We start from the raw sequence: 25249 nt of genomic DNA, 5'->3' as shown, positions 1-25249 counted from the left end.
AATCAAGGAAGAGCATTCTCAGAGAGGGAACAGCCATGCAGCACCCTGAAGGCAAGATTGGACTTGGTGAGTTTTGAGGACTTGCAATACGGCCAGCATGGCCGGTGCCAAATGAGCATAGAAAGGGTGTTACACTGTGAGCTCACAGCGCGTGGCAGGCTCAGGTCACACAGGCGTGAATACCAAAGGCAAGGAGTTTGTGTTTTGTCTTAAAGGAGTCAGCGACATGAGCTGACCTGTGTTAAAAACTGCTGAATATGAGAACATATGTCCGTGGGTGTTTATTAATTACATCACTGTTTGCAAAAAACTAAAACAACCTGTATGTGCATTAATAGGTTGGAAAGCTATGTTCTATCCATTCTACAGATTATAAGTCTGAGCTCTAGGTATTCACCCAGTAAGATGTTCTTGACATACAAAGTCAAAAATAAGTTGTGCGGTTAAGTGTCTGGTATACGTATGTACTGGCCCCCATTGCTCTCCAGGTGTGGACACTGGATTTCAATGGCCAGACAAGTGTAGGCCAGGTGCATCTTTAGACAGAGATAGAAGCAGCCCTGGTGCCTGCCTGGCCAGTGGAGACAAGGAAACCGGAGAGACTCGAGTGTTTGGAGGCACTTTCACAAAAATGACTGAATTAAATAATTTCCAACTAACTCTGAACGAATCCTCCTCCTTAGCCCATCCCAAAGACTGGAAGCCCTCCATGACCCAGAGCCTGAGGCGCTATGCTCCTGTGGCCCCTGTGTACTGGGCATGCCCTTCCTTCAGACTTTCCAGATGCTGAAAAAGTCTTTGTTGACCTCTTGGCCCAGAAGGTTAAATGACCCTGAACCTCTATTCTCTGAGAGGCCCAGGAATGAGCCCCTCAGTAGGACTCCAGCTTCTCTGGTGTCCCCATGTTCAAGTTGCTTATTGGATGGTAAAAACCAGACATCTTCTTGGAAACTGTGGTAGCACAAGAAGGGTTCTTCATAATCATCCTCACCTGGGAACAACCCAAAGGCACATCAACCATGGAATAGATGGAATGGAACCATGGAATGGACATGTCCATTGTAGTGTGGTCACACAATGGAGTCATGTACAGCACTGGAAGGAACCATCTTAGCTACATGCGAAACAGGATTTAACCTCGAAACTTACATTAAGTGAAAGCAGGTAAACTCAAAAGAACACGTAGGTATGATTCCATTTATGTAAAGCTAAAGGAGGTGGCAGGGCTGAACTGTGCTGTTTCCAGTTGCGTGCCATGTTGGCTGCATAGGACTATAAAGAAAAGCCAGGACTCCTGGTCAGCCTGGGGAAGGGGAGCTGCGGAGGGGCCTTTGGGAGTGCCGTCTCCCAGCTCTTGAGCTGGCCTGGAAATTGGCTAAGTCGTTGGTGAAGCTGTATGTTTATTTTTATGCACATTTCTCTCTATGCATTAAATTTCAAAATACAAAAGGCTAAAAAAAAAGTTCATACCTTTTTAAAAAGAATGGGATTTAATGTAAGGTTTGTGGGGACCGACACTGGGGCCCTGTGGAGGCTGTTTTGGGTGTGGATGGATCTCTCCGCTCCGCAACCTTGTCCTCTTCCTCTTCCCCTCCTTCCTCTTCCTCTCCTTCCTCTTCCCCTCCTTCCTCTTCCTCTCCTTCCTCTTCCTCTCCTTCCTCTTCTCCTTCTTCCTCTTCCCCTCCTTCCTTTGCACCCTTCCTCTTCCACTCTCCTGCGTCCACCACAAAAAGCCCCTGCGTCCCCTCCCCTCCTCACCATTTTACTTAGCACCACAGCCCTCACACCCAGCCTATCATCTCCTCTGAGAGCTGGCAAAAGCTTTCCAAGTTCACATCCACAGAAAACAGCACCCAGGGGCAGCAGCCACGCCTGAGTTGGCCACCCTCTGTCAGGCTCCTGCCATGGGCAGGGAAGGGGAAGGGGAGCAGGCTCTGGCCAAACCCTGCAGCTTTGGGAGAGAGCTGAGGAGGCCATGTCTCTGAAAGAGCTGAGCCCCTCCCCACACAGCACAAGCACGGCGCAGTGTGGAGCTGGGCACATGGTGGCCAAGGGCAGTGAATCATTTCAGGCCTGAGCAGGAGCAAGAGGCCCACGAGGCTCAGAAGAATGCGTGACCCCTGGCCGCCCGGGCCCTTCCTGCCTGCTCCCAGTTGCCTGGGTGCAGAGCCCCCGAGGGTCCCTTGAAACCTGGCCTCGCTCCAGGCCTGTGTTCACAGCGAAGCCTGCCCGTCCCTCTGTTTGTGTTGGCAGCTATCTCCAGGGGCCAAGTCCCACCCCCTTCCTGGGGGAGCACATCCACTGGTGGCAAATATTGGCATCTCCCCAAGAACTGTCATTTTTTGTGTTTTAAAAATATTTCTCTTCTTCTCACCTTGCCAACGTCTCCCCTCCTCCCTCTCCTTTTTCTGGACGTCAGCTAGGCAGGGGTGGGTTTTCCTTATGAACCCTCCCGCTTCCTCCAAGGAGCGCTCCTTGACCTCCCCAATCTTCCCCCACCACCCGCCTTCTCCCTACCCTGCGCTGTCCAGAGAGCCTTTCCCCAGGAGGCCTTCCCTGCCGTGCTGTGTACCGTGTACCGGCTGGAGCCGTCTCTCCACCTGCAGCTCTGTGGTGCACGGTGAGCTCCACAGTGACAGTGGCTGTTACCATCAAGCACCAGCAGCCACAGCGTGGGCTTCGGCACACGGAATCTCTTCATATTCACAGTGCCCTGCCAAGGAGCAACTTCCTCTGCTGATTTTGTAGTTTAGGTTTAGGGGGGTTCAAGAAATGTTCTCAAGGTTCATCTGCCCACATGTGGTGGAGCCAGGACCTCAGACCTCGTCACTGCCTGAATTCAAGGCCCTTGGTTTACCCACGCTGCAAATTACCACAGGGTGCTCTCTTACTCTCATCTCCTGCTTACTCCTGCGAGTCAGGCCCTATTATCACCATTCTCTTCTTACCGAGAGGAAAACTGAAAATCAAACAAATGGGGTGACTAAGGCCACACTCGGCCCTCCGGTTTCCAGGCCTGAACCTTTGCTCTTCAGTGCCTTCTCCCTTCCCCAGCTCCTCTGTGCTCCCCCAGGGACAAGAACTGCCCTGGATCCTGCCTTCCTTCCTTCCGTGTTAACTAAGCCCATTATGAACAAATTACTGTCTTAGCATCAAAGGGATGGATCTGTCTGTCTATCCGTCCGTGCATCTACCCATCCATCCACTCACCCACCCATCCATCATCTTTCTCTGTCAATTCTCCCATCCATCCCCCATCCCTCCATGTATCCATCAATCCATCCATCATCTCCCATTCACCCATCCACCTACCCATCTACCCATCTGTCTATCTATCTGCCTCATGGTCCATGTCAGTGCAATCAGGGAATTCACAATCAAGCAGATAAAGACAGACACATGTCTACCTCATATACATGCACGCATATATTCACAGATACACATACAGAAATAATTACTTATAGACATGTTTAAAATACTGCCCAGGAGAGGTGTATGTACCATGCCATGGGATTTTGAACTTGCACCTAGTAATAAGAAGTCAGAAAAGCTTTGTTGTTTTAGCAACCCTGTCCTGGGCCCCTCCCATCCCCAGCCAGATGTGGTGCTGGATACCAGGAAGACAGAGAAGTGAAGCAGACACGACCTCGGCTCTCAAAGAGAGTGCCTCAGACTGACGCTGTTGTGGGTTTTATGGGGAGGTGCAGGAGGCAGCACCGGCAGCAGGGTCCTTATTTATTTCCTAGGGAGAGGCTGAGAAGTGACTGAGCAAGAGGTGGTCCCAGCCCGCCTGTCACTTGCTCTGGAAAGGGACATAGCATCTCTGGGCTCAGAGCTCTGGTTTCTGAGTCACTTTACCAAATGTCAAGGAAACTGGGCTTAAAGGGAGGAAATGAACGAGACAGGGGCACCCCCACCCCACCACCCTGGCTCAAGGCCTGGCTCCAACAAACCCAGCACCTCATTTCTGTCGTGTCCCCCTGTCAAAGCAAGCCTCAAGCCAGCCTGGACTCAAAGTTGGGAACAGACCCCCTTGAGGAAGGTGCTGCAAATCATTGACTAGAGTCAGGGAGAAGTAAGGGACATGGTACCGTCTGCAGTCTCCCTCTGGTCACCCCAGCAGGCTCCAGCTGACACCCACGGTTCCACCCGCAAGCCTGGAAGGGCAGAAGCACGAGGTGCCACGTGTGGGGAAGAGGCTTGGGTGGGATTGCACCAGGGCCTGCTGACTCCAACTCAGAATTTCTCTGACTGGGTCAGCAGCTTCTCTCTGAGAATTTAAAAAAGCTGTGTTTTCATTTTCATGTTAGTCTAAAAACACATTTAAACATGTTCTAGGCCATCTGCAGAGCCTTGAGCCCCATGAGGAATTTCAGTGTACTTGGGTCTGCATTTCTTTCCAATCCGTGGTGCCAGGGCCAAGCAGCAACATTTTCGTGGTCTTGGGAAACTGAAGAAAGAAGCAGCCGGATGCAGTCAGGATGCAGGAAGTGAGCTTGGCTCCTGGAGAACCTCCGAAGAGCAGAGCAGGGGAAGCTAACCCTGGCACACAGAGCTGAACCGGAAGAACTTTCTCCCAGCAGCGAGGAGTACTTCCACTTCATTGTGGCAATTTCATACCCACCAGCCTCCTCTCCAGACATCTTAAAGGGGGGCTGTTCATGTCTGGCAGCAGTGAGGCTGGGAGGAAGCACCGGGTGGGCAGTGAGGGGACACGTGTGGACAGCACTCATCTGTGAAGGAGATTGAGGGTGGCACCTAGGTCTCTGGAATAGATGGGCACCCCCGCCACTCTCCCACAACAGCTTGACCAAATGAGGACTTGGAGGGCTGGGTGTTAATCCTTCAACAACCTGGCAAGGGAAGTAGTGCTATTTCCACTTAGCAAACAAAAACAGGTACAGAGAGGTCAAGTAAGCTGCTCAAAAACACACAGCATTGTACCTAGACAGCCGGGCCTCTTCCCAGCCCCATCTCAGCCTCCTCCCCAGAGACACTTGTATCCTGGGTTGGGAGCCCACCTCCTGGAACTTCTTCGGGCCAGACAAGAGGCTGAGGTATTTACCCCACCATACCTCTGCCAGCGTGTCGGGCAGCCCAGCTCATACTTAGGTAATTAAGTCTTCGAGTAAACACTGGAGAAGTCCGACCTGTTTTTATATCATTTCAGGAAAACAAAGTCCCAGGAACTTTCCAGAAAGTTCAGAGAGTAAACAGGGACAAGTAGCTTGAGCCCTGTTCCTCCCTACCCTGCCACCCGCTTACCTGGCTCCTTAGCTCATCAGTCACCAAATCAGTGTGTCATTTGTTCTCCAAAGAGTGCTTGGCCTGAGCCTGGGTTGGTGACAGCAGCCTGTTCCCTGGGGGCTTTGTGTTTCCGGGATTCCCCAGGTCAGGACTTCAGGTTTAGGGATGTCAGTCCGGGCATTTGGAACGCTTCAGGGCCAGCCTTAGGGGGCAGGCAAGGCCTGGGGCCTCAGCGTTTTCTGGACCCCCAACGTCCAGTGCGATGATGGACACAGGGTCAGCACTGGAGAAGGGTTAGTTGAGCAAAGCACCGTTGAAGCTGTCTCACACAGAGCACTGCCTAGGGCCCAGAAACCCCCGCTCTGGGGAGGCCTCAAGCCGGCAGTGGAGAGGGAGGGGCCCCTTCAGGAACCCACCCCAGTCTCCTCGCTTCCCATGCTTGCTTACTAAGAGACAAAGCCTTCATCACCAGAGGGGAGGCTCAGAGGCTGCTGCCTGGGCCCTGAGAGCAGACTGGGGAGCTCTCAACAGCCAGGAGCCCCCTCCTGGAGGCTGTATGGATGGGAGGGGGAGGGCGTGAGGAGATCAGGTCCTACATCAGGAGAGGGAGCAGGACCCAGGACAGCAAGGGGCACAGGAGGAGCATCATCCACCCCCAGGACAGTCCACGGCTGGCACTGCCAGGAGCTCTTGGTCAATAGATTCATTTCTCCACCATGTTGGAGAAGGGCTCTTCTGGAGATGCCTCAGAGCAGATCTCACAGCCACCTTGCCTGTCCCCCTGACCCCTCTGATTTGCATGAAGGGCTAGCTTCTGGGCCTCACAGGCTGCTGTGTTGGCTGGCCCCCACCTGGGGCACCTGCCACCCCCTGTCCTAATTGTCTGCAGACTTACCTGTCTCCCCACCAGCCCTGGGCAGCTGGAGGGCAGGATCCACATGTGACGTGGCCCTACGTCTCCATCTCAAGCCTGGCGCCTGGTAGGTAGGGGGTCTCATAAGCCCAGCACCTGCTAGGTAGGAGGGTCCCAGGATGCTTCTGTTGTGGAGTGGGTGACTGCTGATGATGGAGATGTGTCCATGGAGATAGCTCCTGAACAGGCATCAGGAGAGCTGGGTTCTGCTTCCTCCTTTGTCACTAGCTCACAGTGTGACCTCAGGTAAAGCATTCCACTTTTCTGTGCTTCAGTTTGCCCAGCTGTGAAAGAGGGGATCAGATGACAGGGAAGTTTTTCTACGTTTCTGAGAGTATGTGTATCAGCCAGGGGTTCAAACACAAAATCACTGGAGCAAATCAGTACAATAAGGTGGAGATTTTAGATAGATTAGATAGATAGGTGGATGGAAGGATGGATAGATAGATAGATGATAGTAGATGATAGATAATAAATGATAGATGATAGACAGTAGATGATAGATGATAGACAAATAGATGAAAGGTAGATAGATAGATGATAGTAGATGATAGATAGATAGATAACAGGTATATAAATAGAGATAGATAGATAGACAGACAGACAGATAGATAGAGAATAGATAAACAGGTATATAAATAGATGATAGATTGATTGATAACAGGTATATAAATAGATAGATGATAGATAGACAGATAGATTTATTACAGGGAATTGGCTTACACCCATTGTGGGGGCTGGTTAAGTGTCTCCATATCACTTGCTAGATCTTGACATCCTCAGGGCAGCAGTCAGGAAGGGAAGACCACGAGCAGGCTGGAACCCCAAGAGCATGATGGACTAGAACCCCACAGGATGGACTGAAACCTGTGTCCATTCTTGTTGCCTCTGACCTTGGTGACAAGGCAAACTGGCAGAAGCTGGGGCCCTTCATCTAACACATGCTTATGTGACCCAGCTGCCACTTCACACCAGTGAGGCAAGTCAGCAGATCAGCACTCTGTGTACTACACAGCAGAGGCTACCTTCCTTCCTCCCTCCAATTATCTCTCATGAGAACATTCCTTTTAGCCCATCCTAATCAGAAACATGCAAAAAAAGGAATTCTGGGGGACAGAGTTCACAAAGCTATCACAATGTGGTTATGATTTATTTCTTGTGTAAAAAAATCATGAAAAGAAAGTTTGGGGGAAAAAACTATCATTCTGAAATTTCCTTAGCAAATGGAGATTATCACCAAATAAATGACTGATTTTCTAACGTGCAGCTCCCAGGTCATTAATTCAGAATTAAATACAGCCATGGATTTTCCACTCCCTCAGGATGGGCCTGAGTCTCCTTCTCCTGTAACCTTCATACACACAGGCTAGACAGGCTCTGGTCAAAGGAGGGCTGATAAAGTGTGTTAAAGTGGCCTCATTTATTCATCAGGGCTGGTGTGCAAGTTTGTCTCATTGCATCTCCATACCAACACTTTGAGAGAGACACTAGGTCCCCATTTTACATATGGGAAACTGAGGCACAGAGAGAGGCTAGTAACTTGCTCAAGATTACATAGCCAGTAGGGAGTATAGCCAAGATTTGAACCCAGGCAGTCTGCCTCCAGTGCCTGAAGCCAGACCACACCATACACTACCTCTGAGACTGAGCATGTGATGCTTGTCGTTTTACAAGACTTGCCTTAAGGTGTACTGATGGATTGTGAGCAAAAACTGTCAGGGCCAGAAAAGTGGTTCATTTTCACATTTGTCCCTGGAAAACTGAAACAACTGACCCTGCTGACAAGGCAGTCCGTGAATGTGTATGGTCTCATCCCTTAGCCCAGCGTGCTGTGTGCCGGGGATTACCAATTGCCTCCCTGGTTAGGTAATATTCCTTACCTAATTCTTCAGTAATAGGACTCTCAGTTTTGAGCTGGGCATATGTTGCCTATAAAATAGGCTATTTCCCAGCAGCCTTTCCAGAGGGACATAGGTGAGGCCATGTGGTTGAGTTCTGGCTAATGGGATACTAGTGGAAGTGTGCAAATTCTTAGAAGGAAGGGGCATGATCTGCTGCTATCAGTTCCGGCTTCTGGAGAAAGGAGCAGGCTGAAATGCAGATGTAATGGCTGGAGCTCCAGCAGCCATTTTGGACCCCAGGAAGCACCTTGGTCCTATGAGAGTCACACATGGGAGCAACAAGTAGAAGCAATGTGGGTCCCTGACACTACAGAGCACCATGCCAGCCCTGCACTGACTACTTCTGGACTTCAAGAGCATTAGGAAAAATAAACTATTTTGTGTACCTGCTTGCTACTCAAAGTATGCTCCAAGGACCGACAACAGTGGCATCTCCTGGGAGCTTGTTAGAAATGTACAATCTTGGGTTGCACTCAAACCTACAAAATCAATATTTACAGTTTAATAAGCTCCCCAGTGATTTGTATGAACATTAGAGTTTGAGAAACACTGATTTAAGCCACTGTTATTAGCTGAACCTAACTCTAACTGACTGTGACCATGATGGCCCTGCTGATGCTGGCAACTTGAGCCTCCCCTGTTATTCTTAGAGTCTATTGAGGCTGCAACTTCTGAGGAAGGCACCCATGACTCAGGGGAGCCATTCTTTTGACAGTCCTTTCCTCGTCCTGATCTTGCTGCGCAGGGCTCTGCATGAAGAATGAACCCATCAAAAGCATTGGGAGACATCAGGAGTCCCAAGGCTGTGTGTGGGTGTCTGTGCACCTGAGTGGCTCTGTGTGGGCCTGCATGTGTGTGCGGAGAGGCTGGAGAGAGGAGGGGGTGTGTTTACCCACGAGTTATGTATGCCAATCTGTAAGGAAATAAGAATAAGACAAGATGGGGACATCCGGCTTATGGAGAAATATGATTAAAATCAGATTGGCTCTATGGTGAGCGCCTAACTGCAAGAATTCTGTGAAACTAGGAATCTGGGAAGGTGCCATCATAAGAAAGAGAACTGGGGACCTAAGTGAGGTGGGGCAGGGATGCTGGCCCCTTCTGAGGATGGAGGCCATGTGGGCTGAGAGGCTGATGCTCCCCATCCATGGGTATGGAAGGGCTGTCCGCTGGCGCAGATCATGGATGTTAACATGTGGCCAGAGGGTAGGTGCAGAGCATGGTTTATGTGTGCTGGCCAACGTTTCCATTGTCACTTGTGTTTCTACATCTCTCTCACCCTCTTTTGTCCCTCCTGGAAGAATTCCTTAACGCCTGATAGCCAGAAGGGCCCCCAGTTCCGAGAAACATGGGAGGTGGTGAGGCTGGTGTTGTTTGTTTTCTTGCTGCTGGCGGCTATGCCAGCCTCCCCTTCTCTCTAGGAAGGAAGGGTAGCAGCCAGGGACCCAGGAGGTGATGTCATGCAACTGGCAGGTGTGGCAGCTGACCAAGGGGTTCTGGGACGACTGCTGTTTTCATGGGCAGTGATTTTAGTCACTCTTTGCTGGACAAACACCCCCCTGGACTCTGGCCCAGAAAAGCAAGGCATAGCCAGGTGGGAAGGGCCAGCCCACACCTGGAGACCCACCCCCTGGGCAGGTTTGCAACTGTAAATAACTGCAAGGCATTTTTCTGCCATAGAAAACTTACTTAACCTCTCTGGGCCTCAGTGTCCTCACCTGTGAGATGAAGATGATAATGTCTCCTTCTGGAGTTGTGAGGAGAACCTGAGTTAATAGATGTGAAGCACCTAGAGAGGTGACTGGCAATGGTAAGCTTGGCCGTTTCTCCCTGCTGTTATTGATCATGGCCATCACTACTATTATGGCTAATATTCTTATTACAGCTAGTTCAGAGTCCTGGAGAAGTTGGAGGAGGGGCCCTCCATGTAGAGGGATGGAGGGAAGGTAACACTTTCTAGCGGGCCTGAAGATAAGCAGAAGTTTGCCAGGCAGAGAGAGGGGAGAGCATTGAGGTCCAGGGGATGGACAACATCTGCCAAAGGCATGGAGGAGCAAAGTTGTGGATCGGGAGGAAATCAGGCATGGCGGGGATGGAAAGGTCAAGGGCAAGCCAGAAGTGTGGGTGGGGCCTCATCCAGAACCTCTCTCCTCTTTGGATTTTCCAGATGGCCCAGCCTGGAGCCCTCTGCCCTCCTTAGCTGCACACACCCTTGTGAGGACTCTCTCGTGGTCTGGCTGCCCCCTGCCTTGTGCCTGCCTGGACTGAGAGCTCCAGAGGGCTCAGTGCTGCCGACCCTTTTTGGTCTGATTCTCTGCTGAAGCACAGAGCCTTGATGCCAGATACCTCCATGGGGTTTTGTTCAATAAATCAGTGACTCTCCCTCTTGGTCCCGCCAACCCCCTAACACCTCCCCACCACCCACCTGTGATGCCCTGTCTACTTCCTCAGTTGCCCCAAATGTTCTCATTCTTTGGGACTCAACTGTCCTTTGCACAACATCCTCCAAGACGGCTCTAGACTCTCTCTGACCTCCCGTCCTCTCCTGTTCCATACCTGCTCTGAGCCTGGGCCTGCCCCAGGCTGCCCTTGAGCACTTCCTTCCTTGTGTAGGCCCTACAGAGGGTGAAAGGCCTGGGCGCCAGCATGGTGCAGAGCTGGGAAGAAGCCTGCAGCCCTGGGGCCCTGCCTGTGCAGCTCCTGTGCCCCCATCCCAGACCAAGCTTAAAGACCGGAAGGGCTAGAAGCTAGTGAGGACAAAGTATTACTTTCCTTACAGCCCAGCATCACTGTGCTTCAACACTGAGGCCTTGTTTGCATCCTCAAGCTTTGACTACAGGTGGCTGTGGTCACAGTCCTGTTGCTGACTGCTGGGGGCCCATCTGGGGCATTTGGCCATGCAACCTGGGCATATGCCAAAGGGAGTGTGCAGAGTCCTCCCAACCCACCAATGTCTGACTTATTCCTGTGCTTGCTGGGTAAGGTGTTTTGTTTTGTTTTTTGAATCCATCTCTGCTGGACTAATAACCCATAAAGAGGACAAGAACCTTGCCTCAACTAACAACCCACTGGGCTGAAAACAGCAGCCTCTGCAGGGCTAATTTGCTTGCTTCTGATGGACAGGCAAGTTTGTGCTATGAGGACTGGGTGGTCTCAGGACAGGGCTTTGCCATCTGGTTGCTGTCACCATGAGTGGGAGTGCTGTCATCGAGCTATGAGTCAGCTAGTCAGAGTCCCCTTCTCTCCTCTCTGCATTGGCGGCAAGTACCCTTCTCTCCTCTCTGCACTGGCAGCAAGTCCCATTCTCTCCTCTCTGTACTGGCAGCAAGACCCAGAGTCACAGTGGATGCTCACGGAGGAGCTGGGATCCCAGCAGTCACTCCTTGTCATTTCCCCTTCCGTCCAGGGCCATGGGAAAGCAGTGTCCACCTGGGCAGGCTGCATTCCTCATGAGTCGAGGTGGTTTCCGCCAGGAGTTTCCATCTAGAGGAGCTGCACTCTGAAGCCCATCATTGTGTTCAGGGCAACTTTTTGAATGTGAAATCCTTAACAACATGGCAAGTGGATCAAATAGCTTTTGGTTATTAAAAAACACCTGGCTGATCGAAACCTTCCATCCCAAATGCTCCATCCCTTCCTTCACTCCTCTACTCAGATTTGACCCCATAGTGGGGAGGACCTGAAGTAAGATGGGAGGGTGTGGTCTCTTCTGAGACATAGGGTACCTCCCACCCCACCCTGCCTTCTGGATCTGGCTACTGCATGGATGGGGCAGGAGAGAAAACACTGTGTCCCGGGACCTAGGTCCTTGCTGGTGATTGGAGGCCTCCCCACTGCAGTCTGTGGCTGGTGCAAGCCCACGTGCCCTCTTCATCCCCATGGACAAATGTTCTTCTTCACCTTAGGACCCTCTCTCACTGACATCTTCCTTCAAAGGGACAATCATGTGTGGTCCCTATTCCTGGCCTCCACCCTGGCCTGTCTAGGTGGGATGCCTCCTCACCCAGGCAGTTCACAGCTCTAGCCACTCTGATGTTGGTGCTCCTGCAGGTGGAGTTGTGGAGCCCTTGGGATCTTTCTCCATGCCTGGCCAGAGCTCTATGGGTCTGGGATAATGCGGGGACTTCCCACACTCCCCTCAGCCCTCAGCCTGCAGGGGTTTCTCTGCTCAACTACTGAGATTACACCCATGGAGCTTCCGGCTTCAGAAAACTCCAAAGGGGAAGAAGGCGCCATGGTTATGCCCATGGCCTCCTGAAATGCTGGGACCCTGGACAGCTCTCACAGGTGGCCCCTAACTCTGCTTCATGTTGATGAACAGCCAGCAGGAGCCCACAAGTGGGGAGCAGAACGCCGATGACTTCCTTGGCAACTTGCATCACTTGACCTGGCTCAATGCTATGGCCAGCAGCAGGTCAGGCAGGGAAGTGGCCCCCCCTCCCCTCAGGAATAGGGGGCAAGCTCTCACCACAAAACCTTTCCTCCCACAAGCCACACTCAATCCTGCTCCCTGCCCCGTCTCCAAGTGCTGTCCTGAGTGATGGAGCCGAGCAGAGGCTGATGATGATAGCAGGCTACAGCTCTATTTCTGGGAGGAGGAGCCCGGCCTCTTTATTTGGCTCCTCTCTTCACACTATAGGGCATTTAGTGCCTCCTCGAGTTCACCTGTGGACCCAGTTCCCAATTCCTGAGCCCCAGGAAAGGTCCCCCTGGATGTGGCATTCAGCAAGGTTTGCTGAGTCACCAAACAGGACACTACAACAGGACATACTATAGACAGGTCATATTGTATTATACCCAGCTAACTTTTCAATAACTTTCACTAACTCTTTCTGTTTTGATCCTCTTCACCACCCTGTGAGATAAAGTCTCAATGCTGTCATCAGTCCTTGGGTAGGTGTAAACAGTTAACTAGCATGCCCAAACTTCAGCGGCCTCGTCTGTAATACTGGGGCCTACAGAACCCATCACACACGGGCGTTGAGAGAATTCACTATGAAAAGGTACGCAAGGGCTTAGCATGGAAGCCTCAAAATGACCATGGAGGCACAGCGACTGCATCTGGGATGGGCAGGGCTGGGGAGGAGGCAGAGTGGGGAAGCAGGAGAGCTGGAAGGGGTGAGGTGGCAAGAGTATGGGCTCTGGGACCAGGCACACATGGACTTCAACCCCACTTTGCCACTTATTAGCTGTATGATCAGAGGCATGTCACTTAAATCATTTAATCATTAGTTTCCACTTCTACAAAGTGGGCACACCAGCATTTACCTCACCACTGCTGCTCCTGTAGCTTTGCCCTTGTCACTAGGCAACATGCCATCTACCTAGTGTGAAAATCTACCTTGTCACTAGATGATATGTCATCTACCTAGTGTCACTTGACAAAACCTGGGAGTCACTTTGGAAATCTTATTCTCCTCACACTCCACATCTATCAGCAATCCTGTCAATTCTATTTCTAAGCACCTTCCAAACCAAATGGCTTGTGAGCGAGTAAAATTGACCGTATCGGGGTCCTTTCCAGAGATGCAGGTTCACTGTGCAGCCCTGGCCAGCTGAGAGTCGTTCTTGTCTTTCCCTCTGCTGGGTGATGGAAACCCGGACTCAGGCATGGCCTACATTGAAACACCAGAAATTCTTTATAGAATTATAGTTCTGAAGTGAAATTATTATGTGTGAAGCTCTCTCTAATTTTGTTCCCCAAGAGGACACAACTTTCGCTAGAACTACATTGGTGAGGAGAGTGCTGGCCCCATTGGGAAGTGGAATAATGGCCTTTCTCTGAGGGCCGGAGATGCAGGTCAGAGAGAGTGTGGTGGAAACATGCTCCTGATTTCAAGATGGAAGATCCTAGAGGGGCAGAGACAAGCAATGGTACATGACCACCAAAGATAGCAGCAGAGAACATCAGAGGGGACCATCCCAGAGAGTCGGGCTGGAGTGATAACCGTCTGACCCAAGTGGATCTTGGTTACAGCTCTTCGGTTTTAGGAACCTAAAGACTGAAGTAGATAGGCAGCCTGCTAAGATTCCCTTGGATTTGACTGGAGTCATTATGATAGAAAATCATGGCTTTTCAACCAGTCCCTAGGTAGGCTTGATTCAATTCCCAGACTCAGTGCCCCCAGGAATAAATCCGTTGGCCTTAAGGCAGGACCTTGTAATAACATGAATATTTCTCCAGGTCTAACACAGAGTGACCTGGGCCATTTGTCAGGTAATTCTGCACTGGTAAAAGAACTGTTGAACGTTGGTTCTGAGCTAAGACTAATTCCTGGGAACTTAAAACATCATTGTGGTCTATCAGTCAGAGGATTTTGAGGCTAAGGGGATGATTGGAATTTTGACTCAATTCACCTAACTGAAGGCAGTGAGAACCCAAGCCCATCCCATGTTTATTTTCCATTTTCACATGAACAGTTGGAAATGCTTAGAAATGGACAGAATCTCTATGCTGACTCCTTGATTTGTGGAATAATGGCTATCACAGGCCTAGTATAGTACTGGGATGGGCCAGATGGAAGCCCCTGGAATTCTACCTCCCTACCAAGTTATTAGTCCATACAGTTCCAAATCCTTTGGGGAATTTCAGGTATTAGTGCCAACATAAAATATTTGAAAAAAGTGCAAGAGTAGTGATTCTTATTTTGTTCTCATATAACTTGCCTGTTTAGTTGATACAGAAGACAGGTGGATCTTGGAGAGTAACCACAGATTATTGTAAATGTATTCAAGTGGTGACCTCAATTGCAGCTGTTATTTTAAGATGAGGAACCTTTACAAATTTACACAGCCCATGGCATCACAGTTGGTCATTTAAAGAAAATTCCTATGAACATAAAAGCATCAGGAATTCAGTAGTTTGATTTCACCTGGAAAGGATAGCAGTACACCTTCATGATCTGCTCTCTGATTACATCAGGCTTCTGGCTTTGTGGCACAATTCACTGTAATTGTCTCACCATCTCCCATGATGCAATGCTCATCTCCTACATTGCAGACATCAAGCTAGGAAACCAGGGAAAGTAAAAAGTACATGTACTTACATGCTTTGTAAGGCATATGTGTGATGTAAGATAGGTGATAAAGTCCATACAAACACAAGGCTGCCACCTCACTGAAGTTTCTGCGATTCTGGTGGTCTTGGGCATATTGGGATATTTGCTCCAAAGTGAAGAAGCTGTTTCACTTTATCCCCTTGTACAAAAAGGAGGCATGAGGCTTCGTGAACCTCTATACACTTTGTAAGGAGCACACCCTGTTTGGTTGTGTTGTGTTCTTCCGACTCATTTATGAGTAAGCCATAAGACTCCCCAGTCTGGGTGGGGCTCACAGCAAGAGAAAGCTCTTAAGTTAGCCAAGGCTACAAGCAGCTCTGCCCCATTGGGCCTTATAACCCAATAGATCCAATGGTGCTAAGTTTCTTTAGTAGGTCAGTGTATTGAAAGCGTTGATAGAATATCGTAACTGAAACCCTAACATTTCAGAGCAAAGCCCTGATCTGTTCAGTAAGCACCTATTCTTTTGTCAATTAGCTCCTGGAAGAATACTGGGCCCAAAGAGAGAAACTGCATACCTGACCAAAAGATGACAGATGACAGAGAGGCCTTGCACCTCTCCTTATTCTCTGGGTGTTATCAGCTCCGCCAAACAGTAAGACTGAGCATGCCTGCAGCATTCTGTCACTACCTAAGGGACCCAAACAAGGCTGGACCCTGTACCTGGCATGTCGAGGACCAGAGTCAGAGGTGGACTGGTAAATATTTAACAACCAGCTCTCTGGGGGCTCCAGCACTCATTTGTGGTGTTTGCAGATTTCCATGGTGTAAATACTCCCACTGTGGCTAATTTCAAGCTATGGACATAGAACTGGGAAGAGACCTCACCATCAGTTGTCATGAGCCACAGCAAGCTGGCTCCAGCACACCACTGCACAGAGTGGCTCATGTTTTCACATCCCTTCCATTACATACAGGAGTCTCAGAAGGTCGCCATGAAATGAAGTCAATAATAATAATGGCTAGCAAAGAGGTACAGACAGTGAAAATTTTCTTTTAGTGAACTTTCCATATGTAATATATATGTCATGCTGGCTGAACATTTTCTTAAACAAAAAGTAAAATTAATATGCAGTACAAAAGAGAGATCATGAATTAATACTTTTAAATCACATTTTTTTTTTGAAAAAGGGAAGAATCTTTTTTAAAAACATTGGTCTCCAGGCGCGGTGGCTCACGCCTGTAATCCCAGCACTTTGGGAGGCCAAGGCGGGAGATCACGAGGTCAGGAGATCGAGACCATCCTGGCTAACACAGTGAAACCCCGTCTCTACTAAAAATACAAAAATTAGCTGGGCGTGGTGGTGGGCGCCTGTAGTCCCAGCTACTCAGGAGGCTGAGGCAGGAGAATGGCGTGAACCCGGGAGGCGGAGCTTGCAGTGAGCCGAGATGGCGCCACTGCGCTCCAACCTGGGTGACAGAGCAAGACTCCGTCTCAAAAACAAACAAACGAACAAACAAACAAAAAACATTGGTCTGTGACGGTAATCAAGAACATCACAGATTTTAATTTTGAGCTTTAACTTCTGCAAGTTTGCCAGAGACTTCATCAAAATTGATCTTCTTTGAATATCAATATTCAGTGAACACTATAGCCAGATTTGGCATTCTATCTTTGTTCATAGATGATTAACAAACATTTTTATTACTCTCAATATCAAAAAAGTTTTTACACATGAAGCAAGATATAAACAAATAGTTTTGTAAATAAAGTCTTATTGGACCATAGACACATAAATCACCTATGTTTTATCGCGGCTGCTTTTATGCTGCAATGGCAGAGGTGAGTGTTTGTAATAGAGACCGTATTGCCTGCCTGCCATATTTATTATCTAGCCCATTAAGGAAAAGTTTGCTAATGCCAGCTTATACAATGAAAAATAAAAGGTGACTGCATTTAAAGTGTACAAAATTTGAATTTATTTTTTATCAAAAACCCTAAATTATGGTAAATAGAATCAAAACATTTTAAAAATTTATGTTTTCAATAGAAATCTTCTTTAAAATATTTAAAATTCTCTGTTACAATTGAAAGAGAAAATATAATTATAATTAATGGATATCAAAATCTTAAAATTATTTAAATAAAGCTGAAGTTTTTAATTTAATTTTTTGAAAATTTAAGAAAATCATATTAAATGATTTTACAAAACAAGGATTATCCACAATTCTGTCATTCTGCATGCATCTAGTCACTAACAGAAAGCACTGGTATTACACTTCATCATGTTCTTCTTCTTGTTTTTGTTTTTTGTTTTTTTGTTTTTGGTTTTTGGGACAAAGTCTCGCTCTGTCGCCTGACTGGAGTATAGTGCCATGATCTAGGCTCACTGTAAACTCTGCCTCCCGGGTTCAAGTGATTCTCCTGCCTCAGCCTCCTGAGTAGCTGAGACTAGAGGAGCCCGCTGCCACAGCCAACTAATTTTTGTATTTTTAGTAGAGATGCGGTTTCACCATGTTGGCCAGGATGGTCTCAATATCTTGACCTTGTGATCTGCCTGCCTCAGCCTCCCGAAGTGCTGGGATTACAGGCGTGAGCCACGGCACCCAGCCTCATCATATTACTTCTAATGTAGACCTACATATATACTAATTGAAGAGTAAAATGAATTGTCTAATATTGCAATATATTTCTCAACTGCTCATGCAAAATATCAACTCTACTATTGCGAAAGATATGCTAATTATCAGGTGCTTTCAGAATCATGAATTGGAACAGGAAGAGAAGGAAATAGATGCTCAACGTTACTAGGAAACAATATTTTGTTACTAAACATAAGTCATTAAAAATCCATTGCATTTGTGCTGAGAGGATTTAACAACTGAAACAGTTTGTATTTTCTCTTAGGGAAGAGCTTCCACCATGCAAATTCTCCTTACCTTTGGAAGCAGTGCCTGACATCTGCAGAGGTGTAACTCACAAATTTTCCAGCATTCAGATGCCTTTTGTGTTGAGGACATTAAACAAGAGATGCAGGAATGGATTTCCCTGGGGCCTGAGCAGTGCCAGTCATGAGAATGGATGTTTACTCTTGTCATCTACCAGCACCGAGGCCTGGCTCCTGCGTGTTTTTAAGAAGTGTGTGGGGCTGGGCGTGTTGGCTCACACCTGTAATCCCAGCACTTTGGGAGGCTGAGGAGGGTGGATCACCTGAGGTTGAGAGTTCAAGACCAGCCTGACCAACATGGAGAAAACCCCGTCTCTACTAAAAATACAAAATTAGCCAAACGTGGTGGCACCTGCCTGTAATCCCAGCTACCAGGAGGCTGAGGCAGGAGGATCACTTGAACCCAAGAGGCGGAGGTTGTAGTGAGCCGAGATTGTGCCATTGCACTCCAACCTGGGCAACAAGAGAGAAACTCTGTCTCAAAAAAGAAAGAAAAAGAAAAGAGTGTGTGTGTGTGTGTGTGTGTGTGTGTGTGTGTGTGTTCATAATATGCAGAGTCCTCTGAAGCCTGGAGCTGGGGCAGCAGCCCCTCTTACTGGGTCTAAGGGTGGTATGTACATCCCCCACATGGTAACTGCCCATGATCACAGTGTTAGGCTGTGAGCAGTCATGCTGTCACAGGGGACCTGGCCCCAGGAAATGATTCATTGAAGGAGACACTTGACCCAAGTTGCTCTCTCTCTCTCTTCAGAATCTGGAAATGTAACAGAGGAACTAAAAAGCCAAACGGAGCTCATGACAGGATTCTCGATGAAAAGCAATCAATTTCCACCTCTGAGATCCTCCAAGCTGTCCTGGACAATCTTGGATTCTGTTCTTCTGTGATTTTGAGTTCCTTCAGGCCTCTCAGTATCTTTCTAACAAAGTTTTTTCTTTTGCTGGTTTGGCCTCTAGTACTTGAAATCAGGAGAACTGTAACTAACACATCATGTAAGGAATTATCTGCATGCCCAAATTGTAAGGTGGGGTTGTACATAAGCCAGCCTGTGAAGAAAGCCTCTGTCCGACATCTGTAGAGGTGGCCACTTTATGGGGCCACACTGTGGTCACAGTGTCCACACTCTGTTAAGAAGTGGAGTCCACACCCATGTTCTATAAGCAGTAGAGTCTATCTGACTCCAGGAAGCCAAGGCTCAAGCCCAGCCTGAAGTTCACTTGCCCAAGGTCCTGGCTCCACTACTCACCTGTGGTGTGACCTTGGGCAAGTGAACTTTTCTGAGCCTCAGTTTCTCCCTCTGAAAAACGACACCATGCCTCACAGGGGTTAGGTATCTGGGAACTGCCAACCTGTAGAGCATCTTTGCATGAATTAGAAAAAGTTGCTCCTCTGGGCACAGGGCTTGGGGAATGGACTGCAGGCTGGGCTCGAGCTCAGCTGTGTGCTGGGGTGCAGTGCCTGTCCTGCAGTGATGACACCTGTTTTGCAGGCCATCCGGGAGGTAAAGTGCACAGAGCCCCTGTGAGCAATCACTGTGCTTCCCTCTTCCTGTCCTTTCCAGAGTCTCAGGCCAACCACAAAAGACACAGAAAACCAACTTTGTGGATTTTAGGACAAAATTAGTGAAACGATTATGGAGAGAGGAGTGCTGTGTGAAGGGCCCTCACAGCTGGCCTGGGCTCCACACCACACTGAGTCATCACCTGTCTTCTTGATTCCTTCAGTCCTTAGTGCATCATCCGTCTCCGGCCAGCTTCAGGGAACACCTGTGTCTAGGCTGGTTCTGCTGGCTGGAGGGAAACCCAGATGTGAAGCCTGATCCCGGCCCTCCTGAGAAGGGGACGCTGGAGGGGAAGGCAAGACCATTCATCAACACCATGATAGTCCGTTTCGGCGTGTGTGCACCCCTCGAGGGCAGGGAGTCTCCACACTCTCTCCCAGCATGTCCTCACCCCGACCCATGAGACCAGCGGGATGGGGCCATCGATGCCATTCTATAGCTGAGAAAACAAAGTCTCCTAGGACTGCGGTGAATGCCTGCTTCATAACAATACTCTCTGAAGCTGGGCCTGGAACTTGGTTTTGGTGAGCCCTGGGTTCCCTCCGTGCACCCATCATCTCCAAGAGAGAAGTTCCTGCTCTAGTCAGATGGCAAAGCCCACCAGTGGGCCACCTTTGCTGGTAGGCAGAGTCCTGCGCATGCAAACCACCCGCTATGAACAGGCCGCCTCCTTTGCTGTGGTCTGTCCCTCTTGGCACAGGAAGAGGGCCCAGGTTTATTATCAGACTTTGGTTCCTCTGCATGAAAAGTGTGTGGGTTTGGGCATGGCTGGCCAGAGAGATTTAGATTCACGCTTGTGGGGTGATAGGAAGCCTCCCCACTCCGGAGGACCAAAGTGCCTTCTCTGTCCCAGCTTTCCTGGAGCTCTGCACCGGGCAATACTGGACGACAGGCCAGTTTTCAGTGAAGTGGTTCTTAGTTTCCTACTTGGTATGTCACAGGTGGGGTTCTTTGGGAAGCAGCTGAGATAGAGATTTGCATTGGAGGTGTGTCCCCCAGCCTTAGTACCTCAGTGCCATCAATCAGCCATCGATGGGTCCCACGGAGGAAGGGACGTGCTCTTGGGCAAGGGGGCTCTCTTCTGCCTGCAGGAAGAGGAGGGCAGGGGGCACTGGAGACATCTTAGCAGCTGGGGAAATAAGTCCTCCATTCCTGAAGTGGGGTCCTGTGGCCACCTTACTATTGGTCTTCTTCGTACGCATCTGCCCAGGAGTCCGCAGGAGCGGCGGCAATTCGCAGAGCAGGAATCTGGCGTTGCTGGGTCCTCTGGCTAAATGCAGCACATGCTCTCAGAACCTCCGGCTAACTCTAGACGGCGGGGGAGTGAGCACTCTAGGCCTTGGGCTGCGTGGGGCATGGGGATTTCAGGAAGGCCTGGATGCTGGGATGAATTTGGAAGAGGAGATTGACCTGTGAGGTGGGCTGGGATGAGCGTAGGGAAGGGATGTACAGGGTCCTCCATCAGTCAGAAAGCCCTACCTGAGCAGGACAGGCCTGCTGGATTGGGCACGGGGCACCTTTCTGCCCTCCCTCTCCTCTCAGGGAGACCCAGGTTGCCGTTGAAGGGATGGGGACAGGCAATAGGGTCACAGCCCTGGGGTGGCAGTGGGGACAGCCAGGAGGGGCCAGATGCAGAGGAATGGCCCAGCTATATCTGGGTGAGCTGGCCCGGCTGCAGCGGACCTTGGAGAGGTGTGGAGGGGCTGACCGCGGTGAGTGGGGCCAGCCTGTCTGAATTAGCACAGCCGGTTTCTTCTAGCGCAGGTTTTTCCACAGCGGAAGAAGATTGAGGATGGTGGGGAGCGGCTGATTGCCTTTGGGGTCCCTCCGTGACTCAGAGCGTTTTCCAGCTCGTTGAACTGGGGCCATGCTGTGCGAAGTTTTCTCCTGACGCTCTGGCGGATGCATACTGAATAGGGAATTTAATCCATATGCTGGTGACTCCTCTACCCTGAACTCATCCGCATGCGCTCCTTTAGAGCCCTTTGATGTCCTGCAGGACGCACAGCCTTTTTATGAGATGTTTTATGCTCTCTCCCTGCACTCCCCACCCACCACTCGCTGGTTATGTTTGAGGAACGGAGATGGTGTTTCTAGGAGTCTAAATAGACTCAGACCTTGAGAGACTCAAGTTCTAAATTTGAAGCTCGTGGGCTTCCCTTGGACTCAAGCCCTGGCAGCCCTTTCTCTTCCAGCCCGGGGCCTGGCGGCACAATTCCAGAGGCCTGGCTTTGCATGCACGGATGGCAGGCGGGGTGGGGCGGAGCTGGGGAAATCAGGGGCAAAGCTCTGGGCCTTTCTCCTCACCTCCAGGGTGGTGCTAGCCCTGGGCACAGGCGGAGTGAGGGCGGTGAAGGAAGGGACTGGCCCCTGCCCTCCCCGCCCCAGTCTCTCTGCCATCATCCACATCACCCATGCCGTTCATTCCATTGGGCTAACGCATTTTCTCCCTCCATCTCCAATAGCATTGCAAATACGTATGATCTGCTCAACCCTGAACATTTATTACGGGCTCCTTTTTCAGCTGGGAGATGATCTGGGGCAATGGGACACAGGACGGCAAGTTTCCATGAGAGGACAGGAGTCCCTGCTGAGAAGGGCATTGGAGAGGGTAAGGACAACATTGGAGGCTGAAAGTCAGTTCCAGGACCCCTAGCTGGCCCTGGGATTTTGGGGGTCTGGACTGGGCCTGGGAGTGGGAGTGGGGGTGGGGGTGAGAGCGGAACCAACTCAGATTGCAAAAGATAGAGCCTCCAAACTACAGCGGCCATGCTCAGGAGACACGTCTCCCAAATGAGGTGCGTGTGTGCACTCACGAGTGTGCTGGAGTAGAGGGCATTTTCCTGAACTTTGAGTATGGACTGAAGTCACTTTTAGTAGCCTATTAGCGCTTTGACCCTGGGGAGGATGGCAGCTGTTAAATGCTGGGGCCCAGGGTGGTGCCAAGAATCTGCTTTGAAGAGGGAGCAGGGAAGGTTCCCAGAGAAGTCAGAGTTTTGGTCTCAAGTTTGGAGATGGAGGGGTTCTCTGGGGATAAAGGGGTGAAGAACAGGAAGGGGAAGGAAAAGGAGACACAGAGATGTGCAGTAGGTGTTTGGGGGTGGCTTATGTAGTGGAGAAGGTGTTCCGTCCTTCAGCTAAGAGAACTGTGTGTCCTGGTGCCACAGAGGCAGGTCACACCTGTTGCACAGAAGACTGAGAACTGGAGTTACTTTAGCTAATTTCTGCCTGGTTATCATCCTCAGCTGGCAAAGGCACCCTGCTCTGTGTCTCCGGGACACACCCTGTTTGGGAATGTTGGTAATCCTGTGACCCAATGCGTCTCCAGCTCCCCACTGCCACCCCACCTGGAGATGGGGACAGGGGGCAGAAAGTTTTGTGCTTTTCCTTACATGGTAGATGAAGCAATAGAGGACTGGAGAGATGATATGCCTTGCCTGGGGTCTGTCCCACATCCACATCTCCCAGAGCTTGTTGCTGCCGCATCTTCCCTGGGCTCTTGCTGGCTCTGTTTCTCTGGGGTGAGGGCGGCGAGCGGGGGCACCTGATAGGTCTGCATGCGGAGCCCCGCTGTGAAGACCAGCTCGATGGCTCCTGTCCTTAGGGGCCCACTGTCAGGTGGGGGACAGACACGGAAACAGATACAGGTAACATGGTGTGATAGATGCAAGAAGAGAGGCGAACCCACACAGGGTCCCTGAACCCAGGCTGGGGGAAGAATATGGGAAGGTAGTCTGAGAAGGCTTCCTGCAGGAGGTGAGGCCTGAGTTAAAAGAGAAAGGGGAGCAGGAAGAAAAGGAGAGGGGTGCCAGAGGGAGGTTACAGGTGTTAGGAAAGTGAAGTGCAAGGTGGGGCTGAGTGCAGGGAGTGGACTGTTGTGAACAGGGAAGCTGGGGGGATAGATCAGCTTCTTCCCTGGGAAAGAGGGGCCTTCTGAGCCCTGCCGGAGTGTCTGCAGTTTGTCTTACAGGCCTTAGAGACAGACAAGTGTGCATCCGGGGAAATGCAGGCTGGGTAGGGGAAGGGCTAAGGCAAGACACCAGTGAAGGGGCTGCTAAAGGGATCCTGGAGAGGAGAGGGTACAGAGGAACAGAGAGAAGGGACATGTTCAGGAGCTACGCCCAGGTGTAATCAGCAGCCACCCCGAATGTGAAATTGTTGGTGGGGGATGCGGGGTTCCAAGATGAGCCCGGATGGAGATCCAGGTGAAGTGGGCTGGTAGCCCAGCACGGCTGCTTTTGTGCACTTAGGGCTGGAGTGCGGGGAGGCCCCTCGGGAGCCGATTTTCTGGTGTGGTCCAGGAGAGCTGAGGAGCTTAGAGAGGGCCGTATCCTCAGAGAAGGCTCAGGATGGGGTTGGGGTGAGCTTTGGATGAGCTTTCAAGCCTTAAAGAGGGGACTTGAAATTGAAGGAAGACCAAAGCCCTTGAGAGACACCCCATCTCCCCTGCTCCCCTCCCAGCCTAGCTGTGAGCATGACACGGCTGACTGAACATTTGCAGAAAGAAAGGGAGAGGAAGGGGAGGAGAGAAGCGAGGCTTCAGCCGTCATTTCTGCTCCTCCCACAAAAGCAAGAGCTAGAAGGTGTCCTAGTACATACATCTCCTCTTGGCAGGCCCATGGGAGGGCCGCGGTGTCTGAGAGTCACACCCTCTACTTGCCAAGCACCTTGGGGGCTACCTCCTGCCCCTTGGAGGGAGGGATCTAGGACAGGGCGACTCCTGGTTGCAGCTGCTACAACAGCCAATTGAAGCCTCAATTTCTAGTTTCAAGGTGGAACCAGAAGCAGGTTCTGTCCATTTTGAATGATGAGCCCTTTCCAGAATCAAAGGCTTAGAGGGGAGTGAAGCTAGGACAGCTTCAGCATAGCTTCCCAGGTGTGTGGACCTGTGGGTCAGGAGGGAAAGCAAGTGGTTTCTGAGCAAGGAAGCCAAGGGCCGCCTTCCTCATCCACCCAGATGGGGCCAGCACATGCCTGTGGCAGAACTGAGGCCGGCTCAGCCCCGCCAGGAACTGCGGAGCCCCAAGCAACTGGGCACCAAGGATGCCTGGAAACGAGCTTGCCTCCTGTGGTCAAGGGAAACACACGTCCTTCAGGAGGGCTCAGCAGACACACAGCTGCCCCTGGGCCAGGCGGGGTGACTCGTGGCTCTGGCTGTTTCAGACAGTTAGGCAACCCTTTCTATTCATGGGGCCAGCTGGGTGGAGTCCTGCCTCACTTTTGATGAAAAGGTTTGGGCAGCTCTGCCAGGCACAAGTGACTCCATGTCCCCACCAATCCTCTACAATTATATTGCTAAAGACCAGTCACAATATTGCACCATACCAAGCACGGCACTGGGAACTAAGTTCAAAGCACCAGGTCACAAACAACACGTGTCCGCCAGCTTTTCAGATGAAGCTTCAACCAATTATAGGATAGCTGGATGCCTCCAGAAAGGGTCTCATGACATCTGGGCGTTCGTTTGGGAGGGCCTGGGTCTCCGAAAGCCCACTCCCATTTTGAAGCCTGCTCACCTCTCAAGGAGCATCACGAATGGTCCGGTGGAACAGCCTAGGGATCTCAGAGGATTCTAATCTCACAGCTATGACTCTTCCAAAGTGGGAAGAGTCACTCAGCTCGCTCATCTGTCAAATGAGTAAATATCTCTGGGTCCACTGTCTTCCAGGGCTGTGAAGAGAAT

The sequence above is a fragment of the Theropithecus gelada genome, unplaced genomic scaffold (assembly GCF_003255815.1).
Source record: "Theropithecus gelada isolate Dixy unplaced genomic scaffold, Tgel_1.0 HiC_scaffold_15884, whole genome shotgun sequence".
NCBI classification, from domain to species: Eukaryota; Metazoa; Chordata; class Mammalia; order Primates; family Cercopithecidae; genus Theropithecus; species Theropithecus gelada.
This window is presented reverse-complemented; position numbering follows the sequence as displayed.